Genomic DNA, 24,141 nt, shown 5'->3' with positions numbered 1-24,141 from the left:
ATGGTGGTGCACTCCTGGAATCCCAGCACTCTGGGAGGCTGAGACAAGCTGATCACAAGTTTGAGCCTGGGCAGCTTAGTGACTTAGCAAGATCCTCTCTCAAAATAAAAAATAAAAAAGAGCTGGGGATGTAGCTCAGTGCAAAGGCCCTGGGTTCAGTCCCCTGTACTGCAAAAAAAAGTATATGATCATATCTACTAGAATTAACTTCTGTTAATGTTTCTGTTTAGTTATGTAAACATTTTACAAAGTAGAATAATATATTCATGTATTTATATAAGTATGTTTATCTTATAAATGTGTTTATATTAATATTATAAAGCAGTTGTATATAATTATTATTTATGCTGTTTTATAATCTGACTTAACATGTCAAGAATTTTTCCTCATTAATAAACAAAGGAACATCTCCATTCACAGTGGCTGTATAGGATTCCCTTACCAGGACATGCAAAACTGTGTTAACTAATCCCAATTGTTGGACCCATAGGTTATTATTTGTCACACTTATAAACAAAACTGCTGAAGGCATCCCTGCATGCTATGCCATTACTTCCCTAGGGAGGATTTATGGAAATGGAATTACTGGGGGAAATCCTGTGTATTTTATTAAGGTTTTTACTTGAAATTTTCAGAAAGTTGGTACCTATTATGGCCTTAAGTTCCATTTTTTACTCCTTGATTTATCCTTTCTGATTTGTATGTCTGTTCTTCAAAGTAGAGGAAAAATTAATTTGAAAGTTTCAGATCTGCTCACTTTGGTTTCAAAATGTTAAACAAGAGCTTTGTTCCCTGCATCTAAAATGGCTCTGAGGACAGCGACAGTCACGGGGTCCCTGCAGGGCCCCTGTTCCTGTGTGTGGTGTCCTCCCTGAGGATGTGTCTGCAGCGGGGCGGCAGGGGCGGGGGCTGTGACCATGCCGGGCTCCAGGGTGCCCAGGTGCGGGAGCACAATGCCTGTGGGACACAGCCCTTTGCCTGAGTCTTTGGCCTCAGGCTCTTGAAGACACCTGCTCCCTATGCTGCACCGCTCTCCTCTTTCAGCTCGGACTTCTGTTTAAAGCTCATCTCCTGACTCCTTTTTTGTTTTCTTTTTCCTTTTAATTGACACATAGGAATTGAACTTATTTATGGGGGCCAGTGTGATAATTCAATACATGTGGGTGGTGCAGTGCTCAAATCGGTAAAACTGGAGTTTCCATCTCCTTATTCCTGCGTTTGGAATCTTCAGACTCTTTTCTGGTTCTTCATTAAATATGACTTCTGGGTCCCCCTTGTGCTTTTCACCTCTGCTGGCATTGATGCCTCTTTTCAGTCCAGACCTTTTGTAAAATCACCTCTAAATGTTTTTTGTGTCCCTTCAAACCACAATAAATGTGTACACTTTCTTGAGGGAGACCACATGCCCCACTTATTAAATGCGGGGCTTTGTGCTTGGCATGAACATAGTGTAATGAAGGCACTCCGTAAGTACTGAAAGAAGGACCAAGTAAGTCTCCTAGAAGTAAGTCCACACAGCCAGGTAAGAACTGTAAATGGCTGAGAATTTTTACTTCCTGAGCATTCCAAATGGTGTCTGTCTGCGTTCTTAACTGTTGAGACCACCCAAATATTGGACGAGGGCGCTGGCTTGTGACTCAGACCCCTCACCATGGACAGCCATGTGACTACAGGCAGGCTGGTTAGCCTCTCTGCTGCTTCCTCACGTGGGTTGTACTCCTTACAGAGTGGTTGTAGAGGTCAAGTTTGTTCACATCATGTAAAGGATAGGACAGTGCTTCGAATCTGATAGGCCCACCACACACAGTAGTACAGTATTAGGGCCTTTGTACTTCGGGAATTCACAGCAAAACGGAGCCTCCCACCCAGTTTGGGCTGCAAAAGCTTTGGCTCCTGTACTCTTCCATGGGCCACCGGGAAAGGAGACTGCTTCACTTTTCTAAAAATATGCTCACCCCCTGCCCCACATCCATGTAGGGGGAAAAAAGTCACTTTGGTTACTGCCTTTCCTGTTAAGAATCTTTGCACCAAAGAGTCTGCCGAATAATTAACCAGAACTGCACAGCACTCAAGATGATTGCTCATTGCTGCATAAAGCTATATAGTTTGTACTTTCCCTTTTGATTTTCTTATGATTTTTCCTTTTAATTGTAAGCAACAAAAAGGCAGGGAGCGTTCTCTAATGGTTTAGACTGGAGTCTCAAGGGTCAGGAGGACCTGGCTTCTAATCTGCTTCTGCACTAACTTGTTTGATGACTGGGCAACTTTTGCTTCTTCCCTGTGTAGAGAATGAGGGTACTAATAATGCCTTTTAGGGTAGCTAGGAGGAGGAGTGAGATAATACACGTAAAACACAGCACACACTGAGTTACCACCACAGTCTTGCCCAACTCCATTGCCATCAGCGCCTTTCTGCAGGTCCCAGCCCACAGGCTCAGTTCAGTCCATGTCATGTGACCTCTGGCCTTGGCACCCTTCTATAGCAAGCTAGAGGAATGCAGTTCAGCTCAGAAGGAAGCGATGAGCTTGATTATTTCTCTCCATTTAGCAGTCACTGAAATATCTCCAAATCTACTCCCCTTGTTTTCTTTAATAGCAGCAGCCCAGGGAACACTGCCCATTTTGACATGTTTACTTTTTTCTCTTTCTTTCCATTACTCATATTTCCTTTACTGAATTATTGTTTGTTGCTACTCGGGGGAGGAATGTAAAACATCAGTGGGGCGGAAAAAGCAGAGCTCTCCTGGCCCTGTTGGGCACCGAGGGTTTGACTTACTGATCATGGTGGTGGCTGGAGAAAGGCCTAGGTTTCTTTGACCTGAACCACTAATTTGAAACCAAATTAATGGGCTAATCACAACACACAAGCGCCAGGTAACACACAGCTCCAGAGTTAGGAAGTCCATGTGGCTCAGAATTGCAGTGTGAGGTCCTGTTGCATTTGGCTTCTCTCTGCCTCTTATTTGGTAAAGTTGCTCTGAACCGTTCAATCACTTGAATACATATTCAATGATTTGACACATATTTAATGAGCCCCTATATAGACAAGACAAGAGGAACAGAGTGGAGAACAAGGCAGACATCGTAAAGCCTTTCAAAGTTTGAATTTTATTGGGAAGAGCCCCTTATACAAGGGATTCCGAATTAACTGTTCCAGTAGTGACTCGTAGGATGCTCTAGGAGCCAGATAAGTGGGCTAGAGAGGCAGGGAAGTGAGAAGGCTTCCTGGACAAAAGCTTTTATTCATGTTGTTAATGAATAAGGAGGGTAGCGGGTAAAAGCATGTGCAAAGGCCTTGAATCCAGAAAGAGTGTTTCATTTGGGGAACTGAAAAGACCCCATCATGGATGAGGAGAGAAGGCTGTGTCTGGGGAGCTAACAGGGCCAAGGCACTCAGAGCCCTGTAGGCATTTATCTGAAGGACTGTGGGAAACCACTGAACAGTGCAGGCTGAGGAGTGACATCATCAGATTTGCATTTGGAAAATGTCCGTGTGGCTGCTGATGGAGGAAGGGAAGAAAGGCAGAGCAAGGAAAGTTCTTGCAGTAGCCAAGGAAGAGGGAATGGGACCCAGGAGAGTGGCATGTTTGGCATGGGCCAAAGGTAGGGTCACTCTTCACAGCTCCCTGCCGAGATAGCTTGGGTATGTTGGCCCTGAAGCCTTCTCTGAAAGGAACAGTGGCATTTATTTAGTCAGTGGATGGAACTGAGAGATGAGCTAAACTTGGACTCAAATATCCCACCACTAAATGTACAGGAACTATATTTCCATATGCGATGGCGCTGCTTTGGGAATGTAGGGCTCACTGGTCTTCAGTGGCAGATTTGGAAGTGAGGCCCATGATGTCTCCAGAGTTGACATCTAATGGTGGGAAGCAAGGGATTCCCCCATTGCCTGCTGTGCCAGGCAGGAAACTCAGGGCTGTCATCTGCTCTTCTCCATCCTCTCCTTGGCTCACTGGTGAATGGACAAACTGTCTCCTTCAGCAGTGTGAGTATGACCTCAAGAACTGAACTTCCGAGTCATGCTGCTATAATTCACACAACCTAGGAGTTGGTGTCATTTCTGGGAGGTTGAAGGGCAGGATGGCCTGAGGGGTGTGAGGGAGCCAGGAGGCTCTCCAGATGCCTCTGTGGGGCTTAGTGAGGTCTGAGGAGAGGGCTGAGTCTTCCTGCCGGGGCTTCATTCATCCACTCTGCAGATGACCACTAGGAATCTCTGCTCTGGGACCACTCTGAGGGTAAGCAAACTGATAGATCTTAAATTCCAGCCATTTATTGGGAACTCACTCTTCCTCTGAGTTCTCCTGGGCTTTGTGCTGAAGAAAGACAGATAACCCAGGAGTTCTCTAGCATGGAACCCACCAGTGGCCTCAAACAGGAGTGAACTTTCAGTTCTCAAAGGTGCCAAATTTGTTTTCACCTCTGGGCCTTTGAGTTTGCTTCTCCCTTACCCTAGACCTCTCTTTATCAGCATTTCCACCACTCCCATCTGTCTCAGAAAGATAGGGTATTTCTACTTCTCTCAGATATAACCTCAGAATAGGCCTTCTGCAATTTGTTTAACTATTTTCCCTTTTGCTGCCTTAGGGCAGAATCCTTGCCAGTCTTGCTCAGCTTTTTTTTTTTTTTTTTTTTTTTGGTACTGGGGATCGAACTCAGGACCTTGCGCTTTTCAGGCAGGCGGAAGAATCACTGAGCTAAATACTCGTCCCAGCTCAGCTTTTTATCCCTAGTATCTAGCATGTGTCTGGCACATAAGACATGCTAAACAAATGTTGATTCCACCATATACAAAGAACAACTAAAAATAGATTGATACCTTACATTTGACTGGAAAGTGTAAAACTACTAGAAGAAAACACATGGGAAGAGCTTCTTGACATTGGCCTGGACAATGATTTTTTAAATATGATCCTAAAAGTACAGACAATGAAAACAAAAATAGACAAATGGGGTTGCATCAAACTAAAAAGTTTCTGCATGATATAGGAAATAATCAACAGAATGAAGAGACAACCACAGAGTGGGAGAAAATATTTATAAATCATACACCCGATAAAGGGTTAATATCCAAACTATATAAGGAATTCAACTCAGTAAGAAAACAACCCAATTAGAAGTGGGCAAAGGACCTGAATAGACAATTCTCACAAGATACACTGAGAGCGAACAAATGTATGAAAAAACCTTCCACATCACTAGTCATCAGGGAAGTACAATTTGAAACCACAATGCAATGTCATCTCACACTTGTTAAAATAGCTATTATTTAAAAAGACAAAAGGTGACAAGTGTAGGTGACGATATGAAAAAAAGGGAACCCTTGTATACTACTGGTGAAAATGTAAAGTCATTCAGTCATTCTAGAAAATAGTATGGAAGTCCCTCAAATAATTAAAAATAGAATACCATGGGATCCAGCAATCCCACTACTGGATATGTATGTAGGGAATTGAGATCAGTATCTCAAATAGATATCTGCACTCTGATATTTACCCAGTGGCTACGTAGGCAGCCACTGAGGAAGAGTAGGTGCAGAAAATATATAAGGCACTGGGAGGGCAGGAGCAAATACGAACAGCCATGCTGCTGCTTTCATTGACTGAGCAAGAGCATTGGAAAGGGTGCTATTGCCTCTTTCTCCCTGTTGAATTAGGCAGGGGGTGCAGAGGGAGAAGTGCAGCAGGAGAGAGAGAGTGGCCAGGGGACTCTTGGAGGGATATCTGAGCAGAGATCTTTGATGATGAGCAGAAATTTGCCAGATGAGATCAGGGATATGTATGGAGCCATAGGCATCTACATCTGTCTCACCTACTGGGATCCCTGGTCCTTGTAACCAACAGGGCAAAATGGAACTTTAGAAGTTTTCATAGATAAGCAGCTTCTCCAGACTTCTTCCTGCTGAGCATATAACCAACTCCCCCTCCTCTCCTCAGCCCCCAAACAGTGACAGAAGATGGATGCTGGCCCCACGAGGCTGGAGTCCAGTTTTCTTCCCACAAGAGGAGGGGGGAGGATAAGCTGTGATGGCTGGAAGTGATAAAGCAAGTGCAGAGATCTGCATTCTCCTGACCTCTCCCCTCTGCTCCTCACTGTAAAGGACCCTTACCCACCTGAACATGATGCGACAGTGATTTGAGACAAATGGACCCCTCCATTTCATTGGAGCTGGCTCTGAATAAATCATTTCTCATTTTTACCAAAATAAATGGCCTCCTTTGATTTGGTCTGCGGCAAGCAAACAAACCTGAGCATACGAACCTGAGTGGCCAGTAACATCATGAGAAGGTGCTGGTGGGTAGTTTCAGAGAAGAGACCACAGGATGCCAGCCCTCCTTCAAGTTGTTAGCCCAGAGTGGACAAGGGACTTAGAATAATCCACTGGTTGCAGGGGCTCCAGGAGCTAATAATATAATCTTTTTTTATAAGACAAATTCTTCTGGGGTCGGGGTGTTACTGCTGCCTCCATGCTGAACCTGTCCTGATCCCTACAAAGCCAAATTCATTGTTTCCTGTACGGCATCTTGTGCATGTTGGGTGTAGCTGTTTGTGGCAGTCACTACCTTCTTACCCTACCATTATAGTTATTTGTATGCTGTCCCAGCTCCTCAGTGAATCTTCATCCCCTCTTAGGCAGGGATCGGGTCTTGTGCACTCCTTTCCTGTAAAGACGTGCACTCTTGCATACACTTAGCAGATACCCAGTGAATAGTCATTGATCCTTATGACAGTGAATAATGAGGATTTCGGGCTGATCCTTTGGAGATACCCTTATTATAAAAAGGGAGGACTTCTGACGTAAGGGAAGGGAAAGATGGCTTTGGAGCACAGAGACCCTATTGGTGGTTCTTCCAGTGGAGAATGTTGAATGGTCTTAATTAAGACTTTCCAGTGGGAATGGCCAGGATAAGAAAAGAAAGTTGTAGGGGCCACTAAAAAGGGAAGGGACAAGAGGAACTGACTTCATATTCTCCTGTTTTGATCTTGGTAATGGTAAAAACCATTTGGAATTTATCTTGCATTCTCCCTGAAACTCTAGGCCACAAATGTTCAGGTTTCCTTTGAGATTTCTGATGTCTGCTTGGGGTTTCTTGTCTTGTGTTTTCTGCTTCATTTTTGTGGAGGAGGTTTATTTTTCTATACATAAGCAGTGTATTGTTCTGAAGAATCTAGACCAAGGTGCGTTTTTGTTATTAGTGTTTTTGAGGTTGAATTAACGTTTAAAACTGAAATTAATTTTAAATGGAAATTTGGGTCACTACTGAAAATGTAAAACCAGTATTACTTGCCACAGATGGCCATTGTAAAAGTAAATATAATTTTCTTAAAAACCACATATCACTATTTTAATTTATTTGCACTAAATTGAGTACTTATATGTTGTAATGTATGTTATTTAATGTACATATGTCATCCCACGATTAATCTATCATTGCAGTGCCATAGCTTGCATAGTGTTATTCTCAGTTTTACAAATGAGAAAGCTGAGATCCTGAGAAATTAACTCTCAAGTTAAGAGGTATTTTAAATATCCGAACAAATACAAATGGATTATGCAAAGAAAATCCCATGAATATTATAAAGCTAAAAAGTAGAATAGAAGGTGGTGAGAGATGATTAACTTTTAGAATAGACACTGGCAAGCGCCCATCAACTGGAAACTGGATAAAGAAGATGTGGTTTTTTTATAAAATGGAGTACTACTCAGCCATAAAAAACGAGAAGCTAGAGACATTTATAGCTAAGTGGATGCACATTGAGGCAATACTCTTAAGTGAAATAAATAAGATACACATGTGTAAATACAGAACAGTTTCTCTGGTGTGAGAAACTGAAAGTGTAAATAAGGACTAAAAGGTATAATAGATAATGTGAAATAGGAAGAAAAGGGGCAAAGGGGAAGGGGAAGTGGGAGGGTAGGGGAAAGGAAAGAAGGGAATGGAATTAATATGAGAAAATGAAAAAATGGAAACAAAGTCTTTGTAAATAGGGAGGGGTGGAAGGGTTGAAGGGAGGGCAGGGGAAGGGGGGAAAAATAAGAACCAAGAGAGATTATGTAAAGGTGCAAATTTCCAACGATGAGTGTCATTATACTGTACACCTAAAATGTACCAATAAAAGGATATACAAAAAAAAAAAAAAAAAGAAGAAGAAGCAAATCTAGTGAAGTATGGGCAGACAAAGCAAAAAAGCCCTAGCACCCACCACTGTCACAGGAGCCAGCTGGCCTTTGGCATCTAGGATCCAGCAGTGGCTGCCCTTGGCCACAACATCTCCTCCCTTCAGGACAAGGAATGGCCAGTGACAAGAGCGTTGCATGGGGACAGAGAAGGAAAGAGAAGGACTTGGGGGAGGGCCAGGGATACTGAAGATGAAGCCAGGGCCTTGGCACTAAGCTATGTCCTCAGCCCGATTTTTATTTTTTATTTTGAAACAAGGTCTCTCTGAGTTGCTAAATTGCCCGGGCTGAGCTTGACCTTTTTGTTTTTGTACCGGAGATTGAACTCATGACCTTGCGCTTGCAAGGCAGGCGCCGGAACCACTGAGCTAAATCCCCAGCTGAGCTTGAACTTCTGATCCTCCTGCCTCCAGGTGCTTTGGTTTCCTCTTGGCCATAACTTATTAACTGAAACCAAGTTCATTTTCCTTATCCTCTTGGACTGGAGGTAAACTTCTGATGGAAGCTTGCAGGGATAGTTCCGTGGGGGCATTCCAAGGTCAGAAAACACTGGCAAGCAGTGTTTGCATCAGCGAATCCCTCTGCATCATGCAAGCACTTGACCTGCCCCTGACTGCCAATACAAAACAGATGTCTGATGTAGGAATCGGGAACACACAGGACTCTGTAACTGGTAGGATGTCTCCATGATTTGAGAAAAGGCCAAGATAGGTGGCACTGTTAGGCCAAGAACTGACAACAGCAGCAACAGAACAGACCTCACTGTGTTGGCTGAGCCCGGCGGCCTCCAGAGGAGATGCTGGGGAGGCCAGCGAAGGCGACTATGTTCCTGCCTGGGAGACTCGGAGGTTTGTGTGCTGCGCTGTGGGGCTTTGAACTGTCTTTGGCTGGATTGTGAGAAGAAGTGGGATCTTCCAGGCCAGTGAAGGGGAACTGGGATCAGGACAAAGGTCCCACCTGGAGCTCGGTCTTAGAAACTGCTCTTCTGCTTTTGTCTACATAATATTACTAAATGTCATGCACATCATAGCTTATGTTACAAATCTATCCTAATAAATAGAAGGTTGCCTGATTAGGTTAGTCATGCTGAACAACTTTCAGGCAAGGTTTACCAGCTAGGTATAGTAATAGATAAGGAATAATCAAGCATTTCTTAACTGATCAGCCAGGCCCCTATAATCAGTGTACCCAGAAAGCCTGCCTGCCTTCATTTTGAACAAACAGCACAGTAACAGACTTTAAGATTCAGATATTGCCCATGGAGCAGTGATAGCTAAAAGATTCAGATTCCAACTCCTTAATACACATTTAGTGTAGAAAACAACTTACTCCTCAGCTGAGCTTTTTTCTTCTTCCGACTCTTACTTTTTCATATCTCTGCCAACAGACTCAATTACACGGGAGCAGAGCTACATTGGCATCCCAGCTCCCCAATTTGCTAACCACAGGATCTTAGCCAAGTAAACCACTTAATATCTTTGTGCCTCAGTCCGTTCATCTGTGAACTAACAGCCTTATGATGAGGATGAGATGGAATAATGCATGTCAGCTCGTGTGGCCCAAGGATTGAGGGTTTGGCTATTCCTGTTATCCCACTGGCTTGTTCCCATCATCTTTTTCAACTATCGTGCACAGAGCATTTTTCTGATTTAGCTGGGCTCTGTAATCACAACAGGTAATGAGAATTGTGTAGTTCCAGAATGGCCCCAGGAGCATTTAAAGACAACACAGGAAAGGCTTAAAACATAGTCCCCACTTACCGGCTGGCACATCACTGGTTTCCTTGCAGAGGTGTCAGTGCCCACAGTGGAGTAGTAAACTTCACTCACCAAGGTGTCCCCAGGAGCCTGGCTGTGCCCCAGCGCCTGCCTGCCTCACCCAGATGGTGTTCTCTGTAGCTGTTCCTTTGGGTTCCTCTGATTCAGTGTCTTAGGTCATTCTGACACAGACTTCTCCTCACCACTGTCCCAGCTTCTACCTGCTGTCTTCCACATTTGTCATCCTCTTGACTGTCCAGCATCTGAAACCCCACCCCCGTATTTGAGAGTCACCACTCCACCTCACTCCCCAGGACACACACACACACACACACACACACACACACACACACACACACACACCATCTTGGTCTGGCAGGACCATTCCTGGTGTGTGACTTAGGCCACCATGCCTTGCCAGTGACTCATTGAGCAACCCCAGGTTCTCCAAATTCTCTTTCTGGAATCAGTTTTGGTTGCTTACAGTGAAGAAAAAGCTTGCCAGCTCCTCTTTGTCCTTCCTGCCTACTGTGGCTGTTGGTTCCACTCCCTGAGCTCCTGTCTTGCATCATTTATCTATTGGTTATGACATTTTATCATACGTGCCTGCTTATTTCCCCTGGACTATTCTCTTCCTGAGAACAGGAATGAAAACTGTGTAGCCCTTGGTGGTAACTGTATCACAGAGCAGAGTTCCTGACACATAGTAGACTGTTGAGAAATGCCAGATGAATAAACAAGTCGCAAAACCTTAGCATACCCAAGCGGATTGGAAGTAAGACAGTAGTTTCATGTGGAAAGCCAGCTAACTTGCCAGTTGTTTGATATCCTGGCACCACTCCTAGTCTGATCCCAGGGGAAACCAAATTTCCTTTAGGCTTCGGCAAGGAAGAAGGTCTTCCAGCAGTATCCTGAGTGGGAGGGTGGGCTGTTGGCCACATCTTGAAGAGGGTGAGTAATCCCCCAGGCAGTACTTAGCTTCAAATCCTGGCTTAGAATGCAGTCATCTCCCGAAGCTCCCAGCTTAAAATGGAAAGTGGCATTACTCATGGTGAAGGGCAGACAATAAAAAAACATTTAGGTGGGGCCCAACAATGGGGTGAGTATTCCCTGCTGACGGATGAACACATCTCTGCTCTGAGCACTCATAGCCCAGGCAGACAGCTCAGTCATAGCAGGGATTTTGAGCTACACCTCCAGATTAGCTCACCACCCAGAGCCTTGCTCTTTGGGGTGTCAGGAGATGTTGTGTTTCTCAGCCTACAGCATGCAAGGTGGGAGGAAGCCCATTGGATCAATACCAGAAAGTAGTAGAACATTGGTTTTGTCACTTGGCAAAATTGGATCCAAATCCCAGATTTTAAGACTTAGTAGCTCAGTGATTCTGTGAAAGTAACTTAACCTTCCTGGCCCTCAAATTCCTCATCTGTAAAATGAGGAAAATAATAGTACCTGAATAAGGTACTATTCTGGGGATAAGTACATTAGACCAATCCCTGGGATGTCGTCAACACTTACCAGACAGTAGCTGCTTTCATTGACTGTGTTCTTTGACCACCTACCTTCAAGAGACTCCATTCTCTTCTCCACCCTTATGTTTTTATTTCTTTGTTAATGTCACCTAGTCTCCATACCCTTACTTTTCTCAGGAGTCATCTTTTACCTCTGACAACTTCCTGAGCTCAGCCCATACCCCAGATTCCCTCCATGGTCACTACTCTTCATTTCTAAGTTGTCTTCCTGTCACTTTGTAGGTGTCTGTCAGCTTGTGTACCAAGATCCTGCCATGCAATATCCGACCCTGTCACTAGGTCTTTTCTACTTCAGAATCCATGACTTGGCATACCAGGAAGAAAAATTTGTTCAAATAAACAATCTTATTTTAATGAAACCTTGTGGAGAGACTGTGCATAAGGTCATAAAAGAATCAGGGATCAAAAAAAAAAAAATAACGAATCAGGGATCAACACCAGTTTCTAAGGCCCCAGGATAATGAACCTGCAACCACAGAAACCAAAGAGGACCCAAGTCTAGTTCTATAAAAGTTGGGCATAGGGTGGTAATGGTGACAATGAAAAAATTGCAGGTGTATTTTTCCTTAGGAAAGAATATGCCACCAGCTTTCTAACAACAATCTTCTTTAATGAGTTCATAAAAGAGAGTCAGATTTTTTTAAGGAGTGCACACTTTGCCTAAAGCAGGCTCCATGCACATATAAGTGCTAGGACCTTTAGCACTGAGCAGGCAGTTCTACACCAATGAGCCAGAGACGCACTGATCAGCCCTTCCTAGGGTTTAGAAAATGTCCTACCTTTGACCATGAATGCCTAGGTTTACCTGTTCATCATTTCAGCACATATCCTAATCATTCATTTATCCAGCACATTTAATGTGTAGCTTTCTTTATGCTGAGCACGTTTCTGGGTACCATGGAAGATATTATAAAAATAGATAAATAAAGTAAATAAGCAAGTCAGTTGTTTCAAACCCTGCCTTCCAGGAACTTATGACTTAGGAAGTTAATTAATAGTTAATTAATAGTAATAACTTTCATGAGGAAGAATGCACAAAATGTCCCAAACAAAGCATCTAGGTTTAATATGAATCCCCACTGGGCATCACTCATTTATGATGGAGATTTGGGGAAGCGAGGTCACTTGAGATGGGTTGTATGCCTGACTAGGGTCTCCACAGGCAGAGGGGTCAGCATAGACAAAGAACAGAGCTGGGAAGATGCAAGGCGGGAGCAGGAAGCAGTCCAGGTGGGTTAAGGATGGCTGCGCACAATGAGTTCATGGCGCGCAAAGCCTGGAAAGATCACTTGAGCCAGATCTTACATCACTGCTGGCTTGGCATCTCCACTTGGATGTCAATTCACTATCTTAAAGTTAACGTGGCCTAGACAGAACTGTTGATTCCCCTACTCAACTCCCCAGCTATTTGTTTCAGAATATTTCAAACATTTAGTAGAGAAGTCCTGAGCCCAAACATGAAATCAGTGTTTTTCTCCTGTACCTGTCCCTGTCCAGTTCATCAGCAAGTTCTATTATGTCCAAAGAATATCATCGACCTGATCTCTTCTGTCTTCTCCATTATTACTGGCACGCTCCAAGCCTCCCACCGTTCCTACCTACCTCTGATTTCCACCTTTGACTATTCAGAGCAGCTTGCTTCAGACAGATTGTATCTTACTGCTTGCTCAGAGCTCTCTAATGGAGGCTGGGGACATAGCTCAGCGGCAGAGTGCATGCTTACCATGTAATACGTCCTGGACTCCATCCCCAGTCCCCCCCCCCCCCCCCCCGCAAAACACTCACAAACTAAAACCCAAGATACAATAGGCAGGATGCCTCTGGAAAAGAAAACTGCATGACAGAGGACAAGCGGACAGCACTTTTAAATTTTTGTTTTGAGAAAAAAATAAAAAGAAATACCTGCGTGTACTGTATTCAGATTTAACAAATGTCAACATTTCCCCAAATTACTTCAGATCTTTATTTATGTAAAAGAAATGAAACATGAGTGAAAAAGTTGAAGTCTCCCTTGGATCTCTTTTTCATAGCATTTCTATCCCTCTTCTTCTGAAGAGACCACTATTTTTTTTTTTTGGTACTGAGGATCGAACTTGGGTCCTTGCATTTATGCAGCAGGCAGCAAAACCACTGAGCTAAATCCCCAGCCTGCGACCACTATTATTATGTGTGTGTGTGTATCCACTGTACATAAACAGTGTGCTCAGTATATGTGGCCTGCAATTTGCTTTTATGCATTTAATATTGTTCCTGAAATAATCTATTTTCATACATTATCTCTAATACTTGTAACTATCAGAAATTCCAAACTGATAGTTTGCATTGTATTTATATATAATCTCCAGGGATGGACTTTAATGCTACTTTTAATTTTTCGCTATTATGAAAACTTCAGCCATGAACATCTCTGTACATTGGGAGAGGAGCTTTAGGCTGTACTATCTACCCTATTGAACTTTCTTATTTACTTTTTATATGAATTTAGCAGATATTTTTTTAAAAAAATTAAATTTCAGGCTGGGGATTTAGCTCAGTGGTTCCAGCGCTTGCCTTCCAAACCCAAGGTCCTGAGTTCGATCCCTAGTACCAAAAAATAATTAAATTTCTTTAAAAACCTACAGATTAGTGTTTCTCAAAGAATGAGCCAAGGAACACTAAAGTAAGAATTACATGAAATATCTGTCTTCAGCTGGGCCTAGACTGGCAGGTGCACCAGGCAGAGCGTTCAGCGTAAACAAAGAACACAGGTGGCCCCATCTCAGGCTACTGAATCAGGGTGAGCCTGGACCTGCACTGGAATAAACTTGATCATGTGATTTTTAGACATCGTGCCAGTGGGAGGCACTGGACAGTCAGGGGGTCCTGGGGCAGGGGAGAGAGCACCAAGTCCGTGGTGGGTACAGGGTGTGCTGATTGACAGCTTTCCTGTGCCAGGCACGTGCCTGGGTGTGACATTCGTCCTGTATCACTTCAAGTAGAACAGTGAGGGACTCTATGGGCTTTATTAGGATAACAGCAAAAGGTTTCAAAAGACAGGAAAGGTGAATGTGGCAGTTTAAACATGGTCTGTGGATTCCGTCAGCCCTGGCCTCAAGTACCGCCCTCCCCACTTACTCTGCAACTGTGTGACCTTGGGAAGTGATGTAACCTCTCCGAGCTTCAGTTTCCTCACCTGCAAAGTGATAACAGTACCTCCTAGGAATTTTGTAACACCTATGACTTAAGGCACAGAAACTGCTGAACCCAGAACCTCTTGCAGGGGTGATAAATAATGATGGTGGTGGTGGAATAACTGATGCCTGCGGTGGTCACTGTGTGATCCTTTTGTAGTCAAGACATGTACATTTTATAGAGTTCAGCTCAAAGTATTGTTATTTGAAATGCTAGAGATTCTTAGCATGGATGTCATTTTAATATCACTTGATAGAAATCTCAAATATGTAATCCTCAATCACTCCATTATTCTCATAGGAAAATATCAACAGAGTCAGCTATGAGATGCAGATTCTAGGGACACATTGTAATGGAAAATGAGTGCCTCTTTTGTTGTTGGGGGTGGGAGGCCAACACTCTAAACGGAAGAGAGAAAGTTGCACACACGTCCCCAGCCCTAGCACATGTAGGCCTCACCCGCAGTGTGGTATGGGGGGTCAGTGCTAATGCAGTGTAAATGAGGCTCAGTATCCTTGAGCTCAGAGAGAGGCCAGGGCCCAGGGGTAGAGGCCAGAGCTGGGGCATTCTGCTTGCCGACCAAGACACACATGCTAGGAGCCCAGAGGTCCCCAGTGCCCTCCTTCCTGAGTCCAGTCCCTTCTGTTCAGTGTCCTCTTTCCTTCCTAGGAGCTCCAATTAATTGTAGCAGCTGAGGCAGGTGGTAAAAGTGCTGGCTTGATCTGAGTATCAGCTTTGTCTTAAGAGCTAGGTTACTTCACCTTTTGATTTTTTAAAATAAATACTAGGCTTCACTTTTCAAAGCAGTTTTAGGGTCACAACAAAACTGAGCAGAATGTACAGTGAGTTCCTTCTCCCCAGCTCCCAAACGGCTTCTTCCAAGGTCAACTTCCTCCACCAGAGTTTGGTCTGATCCACGAACCTACATCTTTATCACCCAGACTATAGTTTACCTTATGGCTCACTCTTGGCGTGCCTTCTGTGGGGTTTGACAAGTGAAGTGACTCTTAGAGTATCATATGGATGATTTCACAGTCCAAAAATCCTCCATGTTCCATGAATTCACCCCTCCCTTCCTCCTAACCATCATGGACAGTTTTCTGCTTCCATAGTTTCATCTCTTCCAGAAAGTCATATGGTAGAAATCAGATAGGATCTAGCCTTTTCAGATTGGCTTCTTTCACTTAGTAATAGAACCAATTTACAATTCATTCCTCCATGTCTTCTTGTGGCTTGATAGCTCATTTTTTTTGGTGCTGAGTAATATTCCATCACATGGACACTTGACCTCTTTTTAGACTCAATTTCCCAGGCTGCATTATAGGAGGAACTGGGAAAATTAGTAATGAGGATAAACATAAATGTTTAGTGAGTGCTAGGTCCTGGTACTCTGCTAGGTGCCTCTGTGCCTCTCCTTCCCTCACCCTGTGCTGCAGGTATTATTCACACCCTCACTTTGCAGAGGAAGAAACTGAAGCCCAGGGAGGTTAAATAATTGCTCAAAGCCACATGTTCAGGAAGGGGTCAGTTCGCAGTTTGAACCCAGACATTCTGGTCTCAGTATAGATAAACATCACTAAACAATGGGAATATGTTCTGAGAAATGTGACAGTAGGTGGCTCTGTGTGTGAACATCCTAGAATGCACTTGCATGAACTTATGCAGCTGTGATGTCACCAGGCTTTATAATCTTATGGGGCCACCATTGTATATGTAGTCCATGGTTGACCGAAATGGCGTTATGCAGTGGACAACCACATTTGGGCTACAACATCCCAGAAAGTTTCTTCATAGTTTTGCACATAGTAAATACATATCACCAAATGATATCTCCTATATTTCCCCTGCGTTGCTACTACTAAATTTATTTAGGTTAATCCTCTAAACTCAGAAATGGCTTCTTTCTAATGTCTTAAAGGGGACTATTCAATCCTCCAAGGAACGTGCTCGTGACCTGTTATGATGGGGGGAGGAGGCAGCACGATATATCCTATCGTTATATTTTGAAGTACAGCCATTAACAGTTCTTCTCCAAAGAAGAGCATGAGATGTTCAGACATTATCTACTACTTGTGCCGAAGATGGGTCACAGAACCAGGGCTAAGGAGCCAGAGAATGGAGGCTTGGCAGAGGTGCTGCTGGTTTCTGATGGTCCCTTACAGGGTGGGTGGTCCCATTTGATGCACTGATGACAGTTATCCCAAGGCCCTGTTAGAGGGGGCAGAAGCACCCCAGGGCTCCATCAGTGCTCTGTGGGCTTCTCCCCACACTGGGCCAGCCTGTGCGGTCCAGCCCCATCATGGCACACGGGCAGCCCCACAAACCCTGAGTTGGAGTCTGGCTGCAGGTGTGGGCACCTTGGCAGCCCATGGCAGCAGCTTTCCCTGTACCCCGTCACGTACCTGTGCGTCCCCACCGGCCCAGCAGTCAGTCTCAGCCTGGGCACATCTACTCCCTGTCCCCTCCACTTCCTTCTGTCCTGCTGGATTTCCAGACAGAGTCAAAAATGGGTTCACATCAAATAAGATTTGTTTTCCTTTGGTGTAATTTTCCATTTATAGCTGGCATTCTCTAGGGAGGCTCTGACCTCCTTCCTGTGCCTTGTTTTTTTCTGGGTATTTGGGATAAACCCTCAGTGGTTGTTTTGAGCCCTGCGGTCAGCAGCCCAGCCGGCCATTCATTCAGAATGTCTCCCGAAAGCCAGTGGCTACCTTACAGGAGATTATGCTAATTTCTGTGGCTTCTGAGACCTGGATGGTGCTGTGCCCACAGATCCAGTGTGAACTGTTGAAAAGAAACGTCCCAGCCAGCCCAGCAGGCCCTGCCCCATGGGGTGAGAAGGATGAGGACAGTGATTGCAGTAATTGCTGTTACTGACAGCACAGCCCTCTATGTGCTCTGCAGAGGTGAGCTCACTCACCCCTGTGAGGTTGGGCTGTCCAGATCCCCTTTATTACACAGGAGGAAATGAACACACAGAAGTGAAGGCCATGGTCGACGAGACCCCTTGGGGGATCTGGCCCTGCTGCCCCTCCCAGCCTTGAGCTGTAGCCATACCAGCCTCAGTTTGGTCCCTCCAATACACTATGTGTTTTCCTGCCACAGTCCCTTTGTACATGCATCCTCTTGCCTGGACCACTGTTTCTCTCCTCTACAGCTTATTCACCCTGACCCAGCTTTTAGACCTCAAGTGTCCCTTTTTTCTGAGGATGCCTACCTGGACATTCCCCAGCACACACATACATATATGGATCCCAGCCAGCTACTGTATTAAAGCTCTCGTGGTACCGCCTGCCTCTGCTCCATGGCACTGGTTGGAATTTAAGCCCCACTTTTATTTGTGCAATTTTCCAATTAACGTCTGGTTTTCTTTCCCCCAGACCATAGCTCCAAGAGGGCAGAGGCTTGGAAGTGCTGCCCATGGGCAACTCTCATGGCACTTACCAGGCTGGACTGAAATGGTGTGTTTATCATCTGTCTCATCCTGTGGTCTGTTAATTTCCTGAGGGTGGTGTCCAGGTCTTTTCCTGACAGTTCTCAGCTCAATAAATATTTGTTGAGTTGGACTGAATGAACCACACTTAATTGAACCAGGGTAACTTGGTAGAGGCCATCTGAAATGTCGGAACTTTGAATGGAGCAAGCCCACAAAATACAAACCTTGGTACCATCTTCTTGGAAACTAGGAACGTTTTTAGAGAAAATGTTAGCTTTTTTAAAAAGCCCAGTTCACTTATAATGAACTAGTACATATTTCACTGAACTCTGGAAAGCAGACTAGAAGAATGCGTGACTTTCCCAAAGAAGCATCATACTGTGGTGGCGATTCCAAGAGAAATGAGAAAGAAAGGGTGCCTGTCCCCGCCAAGGTCCATCTGAAGTTTAGTAAAAGTCAGGGCATACATAGTGAGTGGAATCTCATTGGATGCTCTTGGAATTTGGTTCCTGTCAGTCCCTGGCCTTGTGTCCTTTCTTTATCTCTCCTGGCTCATTTACTAGTGCTATCAACTGCTGTCAGCTCCGTCAGTGCTGTGGCCTGGCTGGAGGGAAACGCCCCCTCTTCAGGGCTGGCTCTCCACAGGGATCGATCCCTTGGTCTGGTAGATGGGCCCTTGGATGAGCAGGAGAGAGGGGAGAAGGGACTTCTTTCTGCAGGAGGCACAGGGCTAGGGACAAGCAGAGTTATAGACCTGCTGCTCGCCTTGCAGGGTTTATGAAGACAGTGCAGGTAACCACAGGCTTCCACATCCAGGGCCCGGCCTCAGCTCAGCCCACCCGAGTTCCAAGGAAAATAGTTATTTGGAAAAACTGTTTCCTTTCATGCTGCATCCTCCCCCCATCATAACAGGTCACAAGCATGTTCCTTGCAGGATTGAATAGTCCCCTTTTAAGACATTAGAAAGAAGCCATTGCTGAGTTTAGAGGATTAACCTAAATAAATTTAGTAGTAGCAGCACAGGGGAAATTAACAGGTGACTTGAAAGAACATCACTGAGGATACAGTAAGCCATTATGATGCTCTTAGGCTTCCAAGCTTATTGAAATGAAAACCCACCTGGTTATCACATGTGAGGTTGAAGGTGACATTTTTTGCCTTGTTCACCACTGAGATCTGTCCCTAGGACGGCAGGTGCTCAGTGAGGACAGAAAAGATGAGGTCCTAACCTAAGGTCCTGACAGCTCCCCACAGCGGACCTCAGTCTTGCCATGCTTTAAGTGATTTGGGTAACAACACATAGAATTGTTTGCCATTCTGCTTTGGCTTCCAGATCTAGTTCCCACTTAACCAAAATTATCAAGTTTATTCCTGACAGTTAACAAACATAAGTAGAATCCCAATGGTTCAACTCACATTTAAGAAGGGCATTAAAGGAAAAAACAATACCAAACCAAAAAAACTTCAGCCACCAAGCAATCATTTCTAGAGGAGACAGAACCCTGGGTAACCTGAAATATAGCACCAGTACCGAAAGAGAACATATTGGGGTTTCAGTGGCTATGGCAGAAGAAAGCCAAAGGTTCGTGGACGTTAGCATTGGAGAGCCAGAGCTGCATTCCAAACACTGGCTATCAGGCTACACCTGCCCTTGGGTTGTCTGGACTCGGGCTGGTGCAATGGAGCCTGGGTCCAGAAGAGGGCGCGCTGAGCCAAATGTGAGGCCGCCACGGAGGACTAGGAGGGACCATGCAGAGGCCTTTTTAGGTTTCATCTGGGTTTTTTCAGCATGGTTTTGTGTTCTCTGCAGGAGGAGAAGGAGTTTTACCCGATCTATGCCAAATAATGATTTGATGACTTCATATATTAAATACCAAATCCCAGGAATATAATCTTCCTGCAATTTTCCCACACTGTTAACTCCTTTAGCAGCTTAAACGTGCCCTTGGGAATAAATATCTTCTTCAAATACTGACTCTAGGCATCCATATTCAGGAGGTTAGTAAGAGTTACTTATGCATAAATGCAATCACCGACAGCATCTTGATTAAAAAGAAATTTGTGTACTCATCAGGTTGGAATACTTTAAAGCCTTGTTTTCTCTTTACAAGCTTCCTTGGAAATACGTCTTCTCCCTTGCACTTTTCATTACCAGTCCTGATGGAAGAACGAATCCAGGAAGCCCTGCTAGGAAATAGCACATTTATGTATGGACCCCGTGCCTGGCATGGCCAGCATTAAGAATTTGTTGTGCAGAAGGATTTGCATAAATCCCCAGAGATTAATGTATGAAATTCACCTGAGTGCTGTTTACAATAGCAAAAATTTGGAAACAAGGTTGCATCAGTAATGGAGTGATAAAATAAATTATGCAGCCAAGCAAACAAGCACTATAAAAAAAGAGATGCATGCGTTTATGAGTAGAGGAAAAAGAAAGTCCATATGTATGGACTTAATCCCATAACTGATTTAAACCAGTGTGTGTGTGTGTGTGTGTGTGTGTGTGTGTGTGTGTGTAAAGATGAAAACCTCTGGGGGGGGGCAAAGAGGAAGTCACATTTTATTTTGTTACTATAAATATTTTTCTAATTTAAAAGGAAAAACTAATAGCACTTTTAAAGCCCCCTAAAGGGAGGGCAAGAATGCTGTTCACTGACCTTTCCCTTTAGCCCCAAACATGCTAAGTCCCCTCGACCTGAAGTTCTTCTACCCACCTGGGGCCATCTTCCCCTTGCCCCCTTTCCCTTCTCCTTTCAGCTAAAGCCCGAGATTTCACGTAAACTCATGCTATCTGGCTCCCCTTTAACCATTCCAGAGCCCATCCCTGTGCTGGCCATTGCAGAGGATGGTAATATTGACTGTGCCCAAAGCAAGCTGTGAAAAGTTAACCCCACAATTGGCTTGTTTATAGAAGTGAGTCCAACCACAGCCTACGTGCCGAGTTCAGAGTAACTCGCACCCAAATTCCATTCCCCCAGCTAAAACCTTCAGACTAGAAGGACAATCATGTATTTTGTTTATTCCTAATTCGAGAATGCTTTGTCTTTTACGAGCCTTGCTTACATTAATTTCCACAGAAACCACACGACTGCACATCCTCTCATGTACTCCTCCCCTTGCACCATAGCTTGCCTTTATCCCAATTGATTACCAATAAAAATGAGTGGCTTAGACTGGCCAGCACCTTTGTCAGTTGTACTGGCATTGGTTGTCTTGGCTCTCCAATTTCTGTCCCCTAGTTCTGTCTTTAGTATATTTTTTCTCAGGCCTGCATCGTATACTGGGGAGGAAACTGAAACCTAACTGCAGGAGTCTCCAGTAGGCCATCGCTGGGTCTCCACTGCACTCTCACGGAGTTTCCAGCCCTGGTGGGCACTGGTACTTTTAGTTCCCCTATAGATAGTTCTGCCCACTCTGGTTTCACCAAGAGCACTGGCTTCTAGGCTTCGAGCATTGTCTTCTTTCCCTTTCCCTGCCCTTGATTAGTGTCCTTCCCAGGCTTCTTTTCCTTTAGCCACCCTTAGAAATGTGGCTTCCTCCAGGGTCTGTCCTAGGTCATCTCTCTTAAAGTATATGTCCTCCTTGGCTTCCTCAGAGTCTGCTGTCTCTCCAAAATCCTGTCCTGTGTAGCTACACCTGGGTCTGCAGATTCAAAGCTCCCATCACCACCAAGAAGCCTTCCTAGACATTCTGCCAGATACATCCCACGGTGGAGGAGGTCCACGTCCTCCTCCTCCTGTGACCTCTTGATTAATGGCAGGTACAGTGGTTACAAGGTAGCACAAGCTTCAGACAGAGTCTATTCCCCCTCCCTTAGTACATACTGCAATCCCCCATAGTTCTACCTAAATATCTATTAAATTTTCCTTCCCTTTCATCAGTGTCTGGGCTCAGGTCAACAAATTTGATCCAGTGGCAATTGCTTCTACTTTTTCTCTCTGTAATTTATTTCTCTTAATTCATCCACAACATCTCCAACCTTGTCTTCTTAAGCCCCAGATCTGACCGTGATTTGCCCCAATTTGCACATTTCCTATGTTATTTCTCATTGGCTACAAGCCAAACTTCTTAGCTTGCCAGTCAAAGCTCTGTATGATCTGGTTACAACCTACATTCATTCAGGTAACAAACTAGATACACATTATGGGTCAGGCCTTGGAGACACTTTTGTGAATTACATAGCTGTGGTCTCTGCCTTGATGGATCACATTGTAGTGGGACTCTACAGAGAGTGTGCATGCATGTGCACAAAAGAGGAAGGGACAAAGAAAAATTGTAAATTGTGATTGGAGGATATTCCTTTCAGTACCAAAAAACCAAGTCAGAGAATAAACAGTGAGACCAACAGACAAGACTCCTTGAAGAGCAGTATGTGAGCTGAGGCAGGCGGGAAGGGAAAGGAGCAAGATGCTGAAAACCATCCTCCTAGGACCTGTTTATACTGTGCTCCCTGTCTCTGTACTCTTCAGCGTGAAGAGCGGACTGATGATTTGAGAATCCAGTACTTGGCACATAGTAGGCTCAGTAATAATGAGATCAAAAAGCTGGCTGGCTGGGTAGGTAGTTGGGTGTACACATTCTGAGCCAAGCTGGGTGTAATGTTTTGGGGGACAGTTAAATAACCAACAATGCTGAAGCCTTCAGTACGATAGCATTGGCTTTCACGGGGGAAAGAATGGATGAATTGAGTTCTCAGGTTCTCTGCCACTTTGGTTACATGTCAGTTTTCTACTGAGACATTATTATTGTTGTGAAATGAGCACAAAGTGGTTTTTTTTTTTCCAGATAAAAGGCAGTAACATTTTTGTATTTTTCTTCAGCAAATAGCTCTTTACCAGATCTTGCTTCATCTCTAAGGAGAAACTGTAAGTAGCATAACCAGAGGTAGTGGACAGGGGCTAAGTGCCCAGTCTCTGTGGTTAGAACGTCAGATTCAAATACTAGCAGAGATCCTGGGAAATGTCACCAAGCCCCTGTGGCATATAAGTAGCAGCAGTACCTACTTTCGGAGGACTGCTGGCTTGACTCAAGGACACAGGTAGCTATGACTTGGGACTAAAGAAAGGCTCACAAGGGAGGCCGCGCCACCATTAGATGAGGGCCATTTCTTTGGCCTGCCCTCCACAGGCCTCCCATGCATCTGAAAGAATTGCAGCCAAAGATGACAAAAGACATGCACTTTGGACTGTTTTTCTGGTTGAAAGGGAGAGATTCTCCAGCTGGGTGCTCCTCGACTCCAGAGCAGGGCCTGAGAGCAGCCACAGACGGCGGCACTCATGGGCCTGTGTCTCATCTCCCTCTCTCTGTGTGGGCTGGGTCACTCCTGAGCCAGCCAGAACCAGGCCCCAGGACAGTGCGGCAAGTTTCTTCACACAGTATGGCCCTGGTTTCTCTTAGTTTGTCTGCAGTTGTAGTTTCTCACATGACCACGCCAGTTAGGTAGCGGAAAACATCTTCATTCTCACGCTGTGAGAGAATTGAACTGGTCCTGTGAGGAAGTCCTGCAACCCTCGGATCCCTCTGGCTTTAGCCACCCCCTGGCCCTCTCTGAGGTGGCACCTGGCTGTAGGAGGAGTATGGAGTCATTCATCCTCTCCCCAGAAGGGAAGAACTGCGATCCTCCTGTCCAGGGTCTTCTGGGGCCCTAGCACGAGTCCTTTGCCTGCTGTGCTCTGCCCACCCCTCGACCCTTATGACTCAAGTTGGGCCTGCTGGTCTCTCTTGGCTGGGTCATGGCCCAGGGCGGCTCCTTGGCTGACCAACTCTTGCTGGCCATGGGCCTCTGCCTCCCCACCCGGGAGGTCTGCCCCTGCCCCCGCTGTAGGGTCACCCCACAATGCTTCTGGCTCAAAACCCACTATCTGTATTATGTGGGAACAGCACCAGAGTCCACCCACTCACCATCTCATCGCACCCATTCAATCTCTTGGCCCTCTGGGCTGCCCCATGTTGCAGGACCTCCTTGTCCTCTCCACTCATCTGGATGTTTCTAAAGCCAGAGCACACATATACACATACAACCATCGTATCTTCTTTTCACACTCCATCTTTGGGGCTAGACCT

At 44.9% G+C, this 24,141-nt stretch overlaps 2 protein-coding genes across 10 annotated transcripts in view; one reads left to right on the top strand and one right to left on the bottom strand.

The window, feature by feature from the left end:
- Nucleotides 1-24,141, bottom strand: part of Fgf1 (fibroblast growth factor 1) — an 88,213-nt gene that overhangs the window by 33,252 nt on the left and 30,820 nt on the right. For 3 of the 9 annotated variants that reach the window (XM_087180468.1, XM_087180467.1, XM_087180473.1), the window contains exon 2: nt 9,943-10,202. The exons of 5 other annotated variants lie outside the window; for them this stretch is intronic. The gene's annotated coding sequence lies outside the window, so the exon portion shown is untranslated. Of the gene's footprint in view, nt 1-9,942; nt 10,203-10,423; nt 13,211-24,141 lie in introns of those variants that run through there. One more of the 9 variants, XM_021266140.2, reaches the window with a different exon arrangement.
- LOC106010177 (uncharacterized) overlaps nt 7,920-24,141 on the top strand; it is a 149,126-nt gene continuing 132,904 nt past the window's right edge. Inside the window, exon 1 of the mRNA XM_087180465.1 lies at nt 7,920-9,030. The gene's annotated coding sequence lies outside the window, so the exon portion shown is untranslated. The remainder of the gene's footprint in view (nt 9,031-24,141) is intronic.

The sequence above is a fragment of the Heterocephalus glaber genome, unplaced genomic scaffold (assembly GCF_053883595.1).
Source record: "Heterocephalus glaber isolate CG9 unplaced genomic scaffold, H.glaber_assembly_v1.0 deba00001463, whole genome shotgun sequence".
Taxonomy (NCBI): Eukaryota; Metazoa; Chordata; class Mammalia; order Rodentia; family Bathyergidae; genus Heterocephalus; species Heterocephalus glaber.
The sequence above is the reverse complement of the archived record's forward strand: the minus strand, read 5'-3'. Positions and strand labels throughout refer to the sequence as shown.